General features: G+C 43.1%; 1 protein-coding gene across 1 annotated transcript in view; it reads right to left on the reverse strand.

Annotated features, from left to right (window-relative positions):
• NTSR1 (neurotensin receptor 1) overlaps positions 1 to 15954 on the reverse strand; it is a 914324-nt gene that overhangs the window by 687623 nt on the left and 210747 nt on the right. The gene's annotated exons all lie outside the window — the stretch shown is intronic.

Genomic DNA, 15954 nt, shown 5'->3' on the forward strand with positions numbered 1-15954 from the left:
ACTAGAAATGATGTCACAACCAGTGATGTGACCTCATTAATTGACCCCTCACAGACAAATCTCCAAAGTATTACATAGTAAGCAAAGGTTCTTGGGCCATTACTCTGGTCCATTGATTCAGGCCATGCGGAGCCATACTCCATCCAGAACTTCCCTTCAATTAAGAACGTTGAGGAACCAAATACGTCGAAACGGGGTAACACTCAAACCCCAAATGAAGAACCGAAGTAAGAAATGAACCCGATCAGAAGGATGCGGAGGTGCTAATCTTATGCTTTAAATTCTGCTAGAAAAATAGATGTTGGAGGTGAGCAGACTCAGAGTGTTGCTGGTGTTGTAGGGTGCTCCATATAAAAAAATCTGTTCTCGATATATATGTATAATCTATGTATATACATATACATACATATATATATACACACACACATATATCTGTATATATATATATATATATATATATATATATATATATTAAGTTTCACAAGTTGCCTTTCTTGGAATGCACTCTCCAGCCGGACTTTTCAAAGCGCAGGGACACTCTTAGACGAAAGACAAATAAAATCATCCTGCATGCCTCGCCTGACGCGTTTCAGAGATAGACTCTTTCATCAGAGGCCACATGCTCTGCAGTGTTTGTTTCAAACTGCTCCAACTGATTATCCCCTCTTTAAGTCACATGCCCATCCGGGCTTCTGTAGTGTTGCATCACGGGAGTTGGAGTTCTCTTTAAACCCATGTGGGTCAGAAACACAAAAACACTTTTAATTTGTAAGCAGCATACCTTCTTTTGTTCAGCAAAATGTTCAGTCATCATGGAATGTCCCCAAATAAAGCATATCCTGCTGTTCCAACGTAGCGCTAAACTTTCTCAGGCCACAGGAATTGCAATGAATCAAGCAAAGGTGCACTCCCCGACCTGGCCTGGCCGGTTTAAATTAAGTTTCACAAGTTGCCTTTCTTGGAATGCACTCTCCAGCCGGACTTTTCAAAGCGCAGGGACACTCTTAGACGAAAGACAAATAAAATCATCCTGCATGCCTCGCCTGACGCGTTTCAGAGATAGACTCTTTCATCAGAGGCCACATGCTCTGCAGTGTTTGTTTCAAACTGCTCCAACTGATTATCCCCTCTTTAAGTCACATGCCCATCCGGGCTTCTGTAGTGTTGCATCACGGGAGTTGGAGTTCTACAGAAGCCCGGATGGGCATGTGACTTAAAGAGGGGATAATCAGTTGGAGCAGTTTGAAACAAACACTGCAGAGCATGTGGCCTCTGATGAAAGAGTCTATCTCTGAAACGCGTCAGGCGAGGCATGCAGGATGATTTTATTTGTCTTTCGTCTAAGAGTGTCCCTGCGCTTTGAAAAGTCTGGCCTGAGAAAGTTTAGCGCTACGTTGGAACAGCAGGATATGCTTTATTTGGGGACATTCCATGATGACTGAACATTTTGCTGAACAAAAGAAGGTATGCTGCTTACAAATTAAAAGTGTTTTTGTGTTTCTGACCCACATGGGTTTAAAGAGAACTCCAACTCCCGTGATGCAACACTACAGAAGGGATGGGCATGTGACTTAAAGAGGGGATAATCAGTTGGAGCAGTTTGAAACAAACACTGCAGAGCATGTGGCCTCTGATGAAAGAGTCTATCTCTGAAACGCGTCAGGCGAGGCATGCAGGATGATTTTATTTGTCTTTCGTCTAAGAGTGTCCCTGCGCTTTGAAAAGTCCGGCTGGAGAGTGCATTCCAAGAAAGGCAACTTGTGAAACTTAATTTAAACCGGCCAGGCCAGGTCGGGGAGTGCACCTTTGCTTGATTCATTGCAATTCCTGTGGCCTGAGAAAGTTTAGCGCTACGTTGGAACAGCAGGATATGCTTTATTTGGGGACATTCCATGATGACTGAACATTTTGCTGAACAAAAGAAGGTATGCTGCTTACAAATTAAAAGTGTTTTTGTGTTTCTGACCCACATGGGTTTAAAGAGAACTCCAACTCCCGTGATGCAACACTACAGAAGGGATGGGCATGTGACTTAAAGAGGGGATAATCAGTTGGAGCAGTTTGAAACAAACACTGCAGAGCATGTGGCCTCTGATGAAAGAGTCTATCTCTGAAACGCGTCAGGCGAGGCATGCAGGATGATTTTATTTGTCTTTCGTCTAAGAGTGTCCCTGCGCTTTGAAAAGTCCGGCTGGAGAGTGCATTCCAAGAAAGGCAACTTGTGAAACTTAATTTAAACCGGCCAGGCCAGGTCGGGGAGTGCACCTTTGCTTGATTCATTGCAATTCCTGTGGCCTGAGAAAGTTTAGCGCTACGTTGGAACAGCAGGATATGCTTTATTTGGGGACATTCCATGATGACTGAACATTTTGCTGAACAAAAGAAGGTATGCTGCTTACAAATTAAAAGTGTTTTTGTGTTTCTGACCCACATGGGTTTAAAGAGAACTCCAACTCCCGTGATGCAACACTACAGAAGCCCGGATGGGCATGTGACTTAAAGAGGGGATAATCAGTTGGAGCAGTTTGAAACAAACACTGCAGAGCATGTGGCCTCTGATGCGTCAGGCGAGGCATGCAGGATGATTTTATTTGTCTTTCGTCTAAGAGTGTCCCTGCGCTTTGAAAAGTCCGGCTGGAGAGTGCATTCCAAGAAAGGCAACTTGTGAAACTTAATTTAAACCGGCCAGGCCAGGTCGGGGTGTGCACCTTTGCTTGATTCATTGCAATTCCTGTGGCCTGAGAAAGTTTAGCGCTACGTTGGAACAGCAGGATATGCTTTATTTGGGGACATTCCATGATGACTGAACATTTTGCTGAACAAAAGAAGGTATGCTGCTTACAAATTAAAAGTGTTTTTGTGTTTCTGACCCACATGGGTTTAAAGAGAACTCCAACTCCCGTGATGCAAGAAACGCGTCAGGCGAGGCATGCAGGATGATTTTATTTGTCTTTCGTCTAAGAGTGTCCCTGCGCTTTGAAAAGTCCGGCTGGAGAGTGCATTCCAAGAAAGGCAACTTGTGAAACTTAATTTAAACCGGCCAGGCCAGGTCGGGGAGTGCACCTTTGCTTGATTCATTGCAATTCCTGTGGCCTGAGAAAGTTTAGCGCTACGTTGGAACAGCAGGATATGCTTTATTTGGGGACATTCCATGATGACTGAACATTTTGCTGAACAAAAGAAGGTATGCTGCTTACAAATTAAAAGTGTTTTTGTGTTTCTGACCCACATGGGTTTAAAGAGAACTCCAACTCCCGTGATGCAACACTACAGAAGCCCGGATGGGCATGTGACTTAAAGAGGGGATAATCAGTTGGAGCAGTTTGAAACAAACACTGCAGAGCATGTGGCCTCTGATGAAAGAGTCTATCTCTGAAACGCGTCAGGCGAGGCATGCAGGATGATTTTATTTGTCTTTCGTCTAAGAGTGTCCCTGCGCTTTGAAAAGTCCGGCTGGAGAGTGCATTCCAAGAAAGGCAACTTGTGAAACTTAATATATATATATATATATATATATATATATCCTGATTCCACTCTCAACGCCGGCTTCCCAGTGGCGTTCACAAAAGACGAGAGAGACAGACTCTTTTTCAATTCAGCAGCCGCTGAGGATCTTTATTTTTTTCAGTTAATTGTAGTGCATTGCCGTGCCAAACCATATATATATATACATATACTCGCTCCAAAATTCCGCAGTATGCCACCGCAAAAAAGACAAGCACTCAGGGTGGCGAGCTCTAAAGTTTTATTTGTGAGCTCACGGTGTCCAGACGCGTTTCGGCATTCGCCTTCGTCGATGGTACATGCCGAAACGCATCTGGACACCGTGAGCTCACAAATAAAACTTTAGAGCTCGCCACCCTGAGTGCTTGTCTTTTTTGCGGTGGCATACCGCGGACGTTTGGAGCAAGTATATTTGCGGAGGGCACCATCCGCTGGAAAGCTCCAGCCCGTGAGTGCAAGGACTTGGTGCAATCTTGGAGCGAATATATATATATATATATATATATATATATATATATATATATATATATATATATATATATATATATATATATATATATATGTTCGCTCCAAGATTGCATATATATATATGTATATCTATGCTCTCCTTAAGACTTCTTTCTATTTGTACTCTGCACTTGCACTATGTGTATAACATTTATTCTGTAATGCCAAACACTGCATAACTGTGCTTCTACATCTGTGCTACTATATTGATCTTTCCATTAAACTCTGTATTATTCTGTTTCTAAATTCGCATTACTCTGCTGACCTTCATGAATGGCACCTGTTCCATTCTAAATAAAAATACGAAAATCAAATAAATACATTTGTCCAGTCTCACAGCCTTTACACCCATAGTTTATTACTTACAGTCTCCAAAGACTGGGATAATTGGTCCAGTTTCTCTTCTTTAATCTTGGATTTATTTGTGCTCAATGCAATTATCCTTCAGCGGCCAAATTATCATTCCAGCTTTATGTTCTGTAACAGCTATATAATAAATAGCTCTCCAGGTGGAGTATGAAGTTGAAATATAATTAAATATGCCCTCGGCAGTCCAGCCTGGTTCATTGGTATCTGTCAGAAGAAAAATAGCCTGGGATAGACTCCATAAGCATCAGAAATAAGGAGGAAGTGAAAAGGATTTTCTTGCATTAAGTCCCAAAAGGCTTTCCAGCATTTGGAACTGAATGAAAGTTGGATGGAACCAGGAATTGGTTAGAAATTTTTGACCCAGTTTGATTAGAGGTCTTTGACAGACTAGAATAGAATTGATATTCAGAATTCATGTGGGTATATCTCCTCTACAGCAAATTCTTCATAATATTAAAGATACCTATGATATTAATAACCCCTTTGTAAAATGTGAGTAATTCCTTTGTGGAAGTGACACAAAATGCCCTAAAAATTAAACAGGTGTACTTGAAAGTACGCATAATGCCAGACCAGAACTGTGCCCTATTTTTCAGTGCAAAATGAGTCCTTGCGTCCTTTTAGCCCACAAGGACACAAGGATGCATACTGCACTAAAAAACAAGGGAAATGGCACATGTTGCTAAAACAACAGCTTGCGCCTTGTTTGTTTGCATTGTCCCAATGCTAACGCAATAGAAATTTTTACCTGAATGATATTGCATTTACGGGAAACATCCTTTACGACGCAACTTTTACCACGCAGTGCCTTTACAACGCAGGTTTTTCAACGCAAGTCATTACAACGAATTGCGCTGGGGGGGCGCTCTAGGATAGGTAATAGTTTAATTTACTATCCAACACCTTCCCTACTATCCACGGGGACTTGAGTTGGAATAGTAACTTAAACTATTCACTATCCAGCACCCCCCAACGCAAGGCGTTGTGACGACTTGCGTTGAAAAACCTGCATTGTAAAAGCATGTGTGGTAAAAGCATGCATTGTAACAACGTACATCCTGCATTTACACCACGTAGCATAATTACTCTGGCGCTTCCCATAACAAATGCAATGCAAAATGCCAGAAATTACGCCAAGCCCTAATCTTAATTCAGCCATTAACAGTGACATTGATCACCGCTCTGAGGGTGTAGGAGTCATACCTAAGTTTTATAATAGAAGATTGGATTTTAGAATTGCTAACTTTAAAAAAAATCAGATGAAGTAATGTATTGTAGATTCAGTCTTTCAGACATCACTGTATATGGCCACAGAATTTTTGGGGATCCTGAATCAAACTGTAAAGGCTCCTTGAAGGAATGTATGTGGCTATCATGCATTTAAAGTATTCAGGTCGCAGGTGGTGGGGGCATTTATATAAAAGGGAAGTCACTTTGAATTGAAAACATTTGGATAAGTAAGTGCATGGATCTACTTGCGGTAAAGATATTGCCATGTCTTCCTAACCTAACTGTGGCCCTCCATTTCACATTTGTGCCCTTTGGAGTACAAACATGTTGATAAAGAGACAGGAAAAAGGTCCCTGCAGCAGTTCAGATAGAAGTTTATGGTGCTACCAACCACAAAGGTGCAATTAACATTTGATAAGAGGGAGAGAATAAATCTTAACTTTAATAGATGAAAAATACATCACTTACAGGCACATGCATCAAAGCATTTTGCGATCGCAAACAGTGCGAATCGCAAAAATCGGCCATTTGCGATCGCAAAATCAGCTTGTGGGATGCATCAAGGGTGAAGGCCCTCGCAATTTAAGAATTCGCAAATATTTGCGAATTCTCAAATTGCGATTGCATTTAAGGAATCGTATTTTGCGATTCTTTAAATGCAATGCATGAACGTTTTAAAAATTGCGATTTCGCAATTAGAGGGAGCAAATTACCATGAGGTTGAACCTCATGGTAATTTGCGAAAACTTTGAAAGATGCACTTTTGTGCATTTTTCAAAGTTTCATGTTGTGCACACACATGCCCTTAGGGCATGTGTGTGCACAACATATGTGCACAGATTGATTTCAGGGGTGCAACAGGGTGTCCTTTGGACACCCCTGCACCCTTGAATCGCATTCTCAATTTGCGATTTGCTAATTGCTAATCGCAAATTGAGAATGTCTTCCCATTCATTCCTATGGGCCTGCAGGCCCATAGGAATGAATGGGGAGGTATTCCTTAATTGCGACTCGCAATTTGGGAGTCGCAATTAAGGAATGTTTAGAAATCGCAAAATTTTCAGCGATTTCTTAATGCAAAGGCTTTTGCGATTTCTTAATTGCGATTTGCTAAAAATTGCAATTAAGAAATCGCAAAAGCCTACAATGAAGTATGTGCCTGTTAGTTAGCCAAAACCTAAACTGGGAAGACAAGAAACAACGTGGCCTCAGTCAAAGAGCAACACTCCGATTTTCACTGTCTTGGCTCTGCCTAACTGTAAGCCAAAATGTTTTGAAGCCTAAGGAAGAGAATATCTGATCCCAGTCTTGGTACCCAAAATGATGTTCTCAGTCTTTGAGTCATTAAGTTGCTGAGGGTTGTCCGTCAATATCAGAATTTGATGCAGAGGAATTTGCAAAACTTCACCGGGTGGATTGTCTGCTGAGACTCCAATAATATGTATCTTCAGTATATGATTGGACAGACGCTGTGTACCGTTGAACACGTCAAAGATGGGTGTATTGGAACTGACCCAACAATATGGTATGGGCTGCAGACGCTCGCCAGAAAATGCAATCTAGAATCCCCTTTCAACCAAATCTCTGCAGAAGGAAAGAGATTAGATGAATGGAGTGATGGGGACGCAAGAATAATTTCAGGAGGTTGGTTTGGATCATCGCAGGACTGCTGTTCTGCCCTGAGGGTGCTCCTGGGCAGGAACGTTAGAGTGGAGAACAAGCCGTCACATCTGTCACATCTGCAGAGCGACCTTTCCAAAGAGCGGCCTTGGTTTGACGGAGGCTGTCGCATGGACATCAGATTTGACATGAGCAAACGCAAAGGCAGTATGTTTGGCTTTCAAGAAAGATTCCTCATCTGCTTCGCCCATGAATGTAGGCAGGCGCGGGCATGGTCATGGCCATATAAGACCTGAATGGTTTCTGCTGGTGGTGGACTGTGCTGCATACAGTCCAGGATATCGAGTTGAAAGTCTGAAGGATAGAGCAGATTGGTCCATAGGATCAGAGAGACCACATCGATCAAAGGCAGGATGTCAGGCATTTGATCTGTCTTCTTGAACCTGCATAAAAAGACAGTACCATATTGTGACAGTGGGTGTGTTAGATCCGTATTCATTCCTTATCCAAATGGGTCCTCTTCCTGGTGTGTGCAGACTGAGATTCCCTGTCCAAGATGGTGTTCAACCTCTTTTTCTTCCTAACTCATTTACTGGTCTACCTAAATACGAGAGAGCTTGGTTCTGAGAATGACATGTAACAATGTTATATGTTTCTCAATTTTTCAATGAGTTATCATCACTTTAGCTGTACCCTTTGGTATTGATTTTTGCTCCTTTCTTCTAAAGCTGTTTTTCCTGTTGGATTCATCAACCTAGAAGATTGTTTCAGAGTCTTTCTCTGTTCAGGGTTGTTTTAGTGTCTTGCTTCCTCACTCTTCAAAATCTTTTCATCTACAACAAGAACTATCCATATTGCCAAGGAAGTCTATCAGCCACTTGTGGTGCTACGCTGCACATAGCATACATGTGAAATGTGTATGTTATGTGCAGCGTGGCAACATTGGTACTGTGAGGAGTCACCATTTCTTCAGAAAGACAGAACTTTAAATGGACAGACATTTCTGACATTTCTAACCAGTTCTTTGCCATTAGAAACTTCTTTTCATTTTCATCACTAAAGCAAATAAAGGACATAAAGGAAATATTAGAGGAGGTAGGATAAGTGAAGCACAGGCAATGGCTAGTGTGAGGCATAGAAGTGATGTGGTGCAAACAAATCATGACATTCAGGGGACAAATGGCAAGCCAGAGACTCATCTTCTGATGGTGCAGTGTGAGAGGCAGAGAATTTATCTACCCTATTGAGGGCTCAGCATTGAGCTCAGCTCAGGAAGCTGAGAGTAGACTCCTAGTCTGCAACAGGTAGAAACCATCACCTACAGTGCACGAACCTCTCCAAACCCAGAACAGCTTAGCCTTTGCACACCACCAGAACCACAGTGAGCTATTAATTGTCACCAAAGAGCTGAATGCAAACTGCAAGGTATGGATTAGAGAGTTATGATTATGAGGTACAAACTGCAAGTAACAAAAGGATCTCTCAGATCAAAGCAGCAATGCACTGACCTATTTACATTATATGCATGTTGTGATCTGAATGGTACACTTTCTTTGCAGCAGGCACATTAACCCTCTGTACTACCTACCATGAGTCAAAACTTCCACTAGACAAACCCTCCAGGAAGAACATTAATCACCGGAGTAATCTTGACATTTATATTGTTGCCTGAAAATGTCTGGTGGCCAAAAACTTGCCAGCAGGTGTTTTATAAACCATAAAATACTTGCACACACAACGCCCCACCTGAAGACAGCGCCCGGTGCGGTCGCACCCATCGCACCACCCTAGAGCCAGCCCTCATGGTAAGAGCAGCAAAAGTAGTGCAACTGAAGAAGGTAACTTTGAGTGATTTTGTAGGTAGTAGAAGGAGATATGTTATATTCTGTTATGTGTATTTGTATGGCATGCATGTCACCCGGTAGGGTATCCTGAAGCCTTGAGAAGGGGGTTATGTTTGTGAGTAGGGCCTATTGGAAATGCCAGGTTTCCAGTTTTTTGTGGAATTATTACAGACATTGGACACAGTGGCACCTTGCCAGAACAGATATGGCCAAGGAGAAGCCCCCACATAGCTATTGTAAAACAAATGGAAAAAGTGCATTAGATATGTGCACAGAACTTAACATAGCATAGCATAACATCACGCAGTATAGAGGCCGATTGTTGGGAGTTTCGAATTCAACACTATTGAATGCCCTCAACCCATTCTTGTGAGCTGAAGTGAACCGCAGGAAACTTGTGAAAACTCATCTATTCAGACTTTCTCGCAATAGACCTTCAAGACTATCAGGGACCACAAATAAAATAACAAGATATATGGGCACCCACTCTATCTGTTTGGGCACGTTCCTCACAATCCATCCCTTGGTTCTTCAGATTTACACTTTTATTCATCTTTTAGTGCTCTAAAGTAACTGGAATGCTGCACACAATATCCTAAAACTCCCAAATAAATAAATAAATAAATAAATAACGAAACCACTTAACATGACATGTTACAATGCATAAAACAGTATACAAGGCACTTTACTCCACACAAACCAATATTGCATGATTAAAACAAGTCAATCTATACTTTCTGAACTCTGTGCTTGTGACCACACATATTAACTGTAAGACCCACAGTTTTACGGCTGGCTGGGGTGCATCAAAGCCAGTCACAATCCACTGTTCTAGATATGATGAGTACAATGCATGTGGCCAATAACCTGTGCTCACCCTTGTGTAGTTCGGCATTGAGCAGTAAAGCTTATCCTCAGGTCCCAAGTGTTAGGCTTGGGCACAGCACCACCTCTGCAACACACTGTATGCACCACAAAAAGATCGACACTGTATGTATAGAATATTGCTCTTTATATTATACACACATTAAAATCAACATGAGATACACCTCGTATATACACTTTACAGTTATATGCAATTGTTGAACTTTCCCATTGAAATCAAAATGAGACACACATATCACATACACTTTGCAGTTATATGCAATTATTGAACTTTCCCATTTGCAGCAGAACGGCATGAACATATATGCCCTAGTCAGAGGTATTCCTCTGACACAACATTCCCCAATATCGTGTATCACCAATTGTTGCAATGGTCAAGCAATCACAGGTCTCTGTCTATGCCTCATGACCAAACTCCTCAGTCACTCAACTACACAGACAACAATACACATTGCCCATACCGATGCCAAGTTGATTAGATTGATGGAATTACCTAAAATGGAAAGAAACAGTTACTGAGTTTCGTCCATCTAGATTAGACCTCCAGGTGCCCGGGGGCATCTGCATGAGTGCGGGATCGCTATCGCTCCCATTGACAAAAAGTTGTGACCCAGGAGCCTGGTGCTTTTCCAAGTCTGGAGAAATGTTTCCCCACAGGCAGAGGTGCGAGCTGCCATAGCTCCCTACAGCCAGCTGTAGGTGCCCACAAGGCACAACGAAGCCCCTTGGGCCCATCGTGATGTTCTTCACAACAAAGTACCTTGTGGCCTGGGTCCAGTGAGAGGGAGCCAGCGGCCTGAGACAGAGGTGCGATGTCAGGCACTGTCGTCCTCCTGATATGGAGGTTGGAGACAGTCTCAGCTAAGTCCCCCAACACCCCTCAGACACCACAAGCTCCGGAGTGCAAACTAGCACGTGTTTGCAAGCACAGGTCCCATGGATTCTGCAAGCTTTTCCCTGCACTGATTGAACTTCTCGGTGTCCCGGCACCTCAGGTTGGCTGCTGATCTTTAGAATCACACTACTCTGCACAGCGTGATGATAGTGTACGTCAGGATGGTCCTTGTCCCAACTGATGGTCACTTCTACCCGCTTCCACCGCACCCTGCGCAGTCCTTATGATCTTGCAGAAATGGGGAGTTCCTTTGTGTCCCTCGGATCTCCTGGACAGAATGTTAGCTAACCAAACTTTGGTGAGTATTTAGGTATCTGGGCCATGACAGTTGGCACTTAGCTGAAGGCCAGCAATGTCCAGGCAAAATCTGATAGTCCCCTTCCTGGAGAACGACAAGCTCCAGGCCACCACAAGTCTGCAGATAATCCAGTTGCAGCCCCTCCTCCTCTAATGATTCCTCATGTCGATGTCCCAGCATCTAACCAGCATAGTATGGTTCCTAACCCAAAAGCATCCCTACTTTTGGAGGCCAAAGCTCCAATAACAATACCCACAATGGCCTTTGAAGATGTAATTAGTTCAAAAGGCCACCCTTGAAATGTGCAGGCCCTCCCTAAATGTTATCCTGTCTGACATCCTACCTCAGGAAGTTTGATCACTATCTTTAGTGGGGCCAAGACCCTGCCCCTTGGAATGCGAGTGCCAATTCCACTCCCACGTAACCATCCCAGGGAGCCTCCTCAGAATCTGAGGTCTGTAGTTTCCCCTGATCCCCTAGTTTATAGCTTCCTATCAGGAATGCAAAGATGTAGTTACCGCCCCCCCAGCACCCAGATGTGGATTGGAGACAGGCTGACAGGCACACAGAGCCATGAGCACCAAAATACCTACTTTTCCACAGTGACATTTCCACACACGTAATGCCAGATCCACTCACACTACTGGAAAGGACTCACCATCACGAACTCATCAATATCAAACACTATACTACTACTATACTGCACATAAGAAATACTGCTCAATAGCCGTCCCTACCTTTCCCCATGTTAATGCAATGTGAGAATCAGGCCCCATCATACCAAACACACCATCTGGTGCCACTCATGACCCTTGCATGTAATGACACATGCCCTACCTCTTCCCAACACCACACCCTGTCAACAGGGAGAACTCTGATAAAGCTAGAGACATGCAGAACCTTGGCACATAGCTTTTCGAATGCCAAGCCGAGTAACAGTAACCTGTGCACATAGGCCCCATCAAGGCAAACCTGTGGCACGATTGATGTGCCCCTTCCGTGGATGCCACAACCAGTGCTACAGACTCACGGAGGAACATTCGAGGTACATGCTTTGGGCAAATGTCTCACATCTAGACAGGGGACTTACAGCTTGCTCAAATCAGCTGATTATGCATACACCATTCGCCGGTATGTATATGACAAGCACAGTGCTTTGGCCCTGAATGGAAGTGTCAAACTGGCTCAAAGTCCTAAGTAAACAAAACAAGGTCCAAACATGAGGTCAGCAGCCAATAAGGTCAGATGAGACCATGCCAAAAGATACCAGGTCCAACATTAGCAAATAGTATGCAATTAGAGAGCAACATTATACCTCTTGATCACTGTAAAAAAGTTCATAAATGTGCATTTCTGAAATTATGAAAGCATGTGTTTGTCCTGTATACATCTAGCAAAAGTCTCCCTTAAGATATCAAAATAATTTTCTAGGAGGAAGCAAGTGTAGTTTATCAAACTATCTAAAAATGTACTAAGCATGGTTATTATCTTCGAGGGGAAAAACAGTAAAACTACAATTTGTAGTTGCTTCCTGAAAAACTTATATTTGTTCATATTTGCTTCCAATATTGTTTTTAAAAAACAAAACTTTTTAAAATTCTTGAAAGTTTATCCAATAATTAAATGAACTTTACAGAGGGAAAGACCCTCAATTTCACATATTAGCCATGCTCTAGTGATATCTTATTTTTCTCCTACAAATAAGAACACAGGGGCATATTATCAAGGGCCTTAATTCATGTGTTAGCGACCTTTTCCGGTTGCTAACGCATGAATTAATTATCGCCCTATTATCAATGCGTCGCTAACTCCAGTTAGCGAAGCATTTCATGCGTTATTCATCGTCCCCACGCTGGGGGCGATGAATAACGCTAATGAGATGCAGGGTGGGCGTTCCCACATCCAACCACATGTAAAATGTGGTTGGAGGTGGGATTGCCTTATTCACAAGGCAGGCCTTGGGAGAAGGAGACCTGTGATAAACACGTCTATTGCAGGTCTCCCAACGCCTGCTTTTAGTACGTGTTAGGCATTGCTAACATGAGGGGGTGGATCATAAAGCTGAATCTTCCCCCCCATATTATCAAGGCACACATTAGCGCGCGAAAACAGCGCTTGTTTTCACGCGCTAATGCGACCTATCGACGATTTCACATCACCTGTTGGCTTTAGCGTTGAGAATACGCTGCTAACAGGCGATGTGAAATCAGCGATAGATTTTTCCACGTTAACAACGCTGTGCGATATTTTTTGCACAGCGTTGATAATATGCCCCACAGATTGTATCTGATATTAGCTTTGAAGAGCACACAGGCACTTCATCAAATGCAGCACATAGCCTTGGTGATCTTTAAAGCTAATGAGATATTTTGTAATTACGCTAACTTTGTCAATCAGGTAAATGTTATCACTGATTGCTTATGAAATGTAAAAAGAAATCCTGGGGTGGAAAAGAAGAGCTTTTCTGAGACTTAGATCTATGTAGGATAGGTACAAATGCTGATCAAGACCGTTTTTTCTGTCTCTTTGGAGTGAATAATTCATGGAAACTAAGCAGCAACCCTCTGGTGCAATTGACTTGCTAAAATCAATTTCACAAACGTGCTTGTCTCTTAAATAGTGTGCTGCAGGGTGTCAGGGGACCTCTTATTACAAGTATTGATCTTTCCTGAAAATGGAGGAATAGATATGAATGGACAAGCTCCCTTTGCTCCATTCATAATTTGGTTAACCAAATAGTTTGATCCATCATGCAGACTGTAGGGGGTTTCATATTTTCGGGGTATGTTGAAGTGGTATACACCTGTTACAACGCATTTTTTACTGCGCACTACCATTACAACGCGACTTTTACTCCGCATACCATTACAACGCATTGCGCTGGGGGGCGCTGTAGGATAGGGAATAAGTTTAATTTTCTATCCAACACCTTCCCTAGTGTCCACGGGGACTGGTGTTGGAATAGAAAATTATACTTACCACTATCCAGCGCCCCAAGGCGCTATGCGTTGTAACGGTATGCGGAGTAAAAGTCGCGTTGTAATGGTATGCGGAGTAATAGTATGCGTTATAACGTCATACATCCGTTGAAGTTGAAGGATGTGGAATGCTGTCCTGGTACAAATCACATAAATCAGAGTACAGGGCTTAATTTGTAAAAGAATAAGTGCTGGGGCCCACTTTGGCTCAGTAATCCGTGGCCGGCTCTATCAAAGGTCGGGGTGCCGAAAATCAAGGCTGCGTAGTCTTGATTCCACCTGCTGCATCTGTAACACACCACCAGACACTCCCTGCCCCTTTCTGTCACTGTTGCAAGATGTTTTACATTTCTGTTTTTTCCCTTTATCACTTTTTTCCTTCTTTCTCTTGCTTCTTCTTTCCCACTTTTGTGTTTTCCTCTCTCTTGCTCTGGTTCAAAGTCTGATGAGGAAAAATAAGTGCCTGTCCCCAAAAACTAGTATTGGGGCCTGCACCTGCTACCCCTGGCTCAAATTAAGCACTGGCCTCTTTCCCTTCAATAAGCTGCTTTCATCACCTAAACCTGACTATCCAAAGGGGATGCTGAATGCCTCTCTCTTTTCGATTTCTAAATCATGCTGATAACATATCTTTCACCTGTGATTCGAATCACTGTTCTGTGCTGTAAAGTGCTCTGTCACCCCGTGCAAGGGTCTTGAAGCACTGTAAGAGGAACTCAAATAAATACATACATTCATTCATACATACATATGCATTGTCCATATCAAGCTGCAAGACTTATTTTCCATCTCAAACCCCAGTAGTTAGCAGACTTTTATCCTAATATGCAGGATTCAAGTATACTGCAACATCCCTTTAGGAATCTACCTGTCAATAACTTCCCAAAAGGGTCCATGGGGTGGGAGGAATTTGCGTAGTCGCGCTACGCAAAGCTCCGCAAAATGGTAAAAAATCTCCGCGAGTGTGCAGATTTCTGTGAACACGCAGAATTGCTTGTTTTGCCCGTTCGCGATGCGTTTTTTCTGTTTGCGTACGCTGTTTACGTGCTCTGGGGAAAATATCTCACAAACTTACCAATGCGGTCGGCCATCTTGTTCCACTTGTCCCGCCCGCTCGTGATGCGTGTTTACTGTTTGCGAACGCGGGTGCGTCCGAATGACGTGTTTGCGTTCGCACACTCTCGTGGGATCGCGCAGCCGGCTACCAAAATCTTGTAGCGTACGTGAAAGGATAGGAAAACTCATTGGCGAACGCAAGGATCCCGGTCAGTCGCTCCTGCACGCGCGAACACGCATTTTGAGAGTGCGAACAAGGAAAAAATTCTGCAACATCACCGATCGCAGAATTTTTGGCAATTCAGAACGCGGAATTGCCCAAATTCCAAAAATTCCGCGAGCGGAACGGAATTTACCGCCCAGGCATGGTGATTACCCATGCAGACTGACAACCCTTATACGTGGGCCCAACATCAGCATTTTGCTTAGCATGCATTTCCCTGAGGAGCCAAAAAACACAGGGGCTTATTTACAAGCTCCGTGCGCCGGCGGTACGTCACTTTTTCCCATATTAAAAGTGAAGCACGGGCGGTGCGGACCACAGTGATATCCTGCATCATTGTGACAGAACCCCCACTTTCAGCCACACCTAGCTCAAAAAAGAAAAATGTTATGCAATGTAGACAGTGTCTGAAAAAAGTTGCTAACGAATTGTAGTGCATACTTTTTGTCAGGCCCAGTCAGATCATCTGTTACTTATCCTCCTGATTGGTCAATCAATCAATCAATCAAACAATTTATAGAGCCCGCTACATACCCGCGAGGGTC

This window comes from Lissotriton helveticus, chromosome 7 (genome assembly GCF_964261635.1).
Source record: "Lissotriton helveticus chromosome 7, aLisHel1.1, whole genome shotgun sequence".
NCBI classification, from domain to species: Eukaryota; Metazoa; Chordata; class Amphibia; order Caudata; family Salamandridae; genus Lissotriton; species Lissotriton helveticus.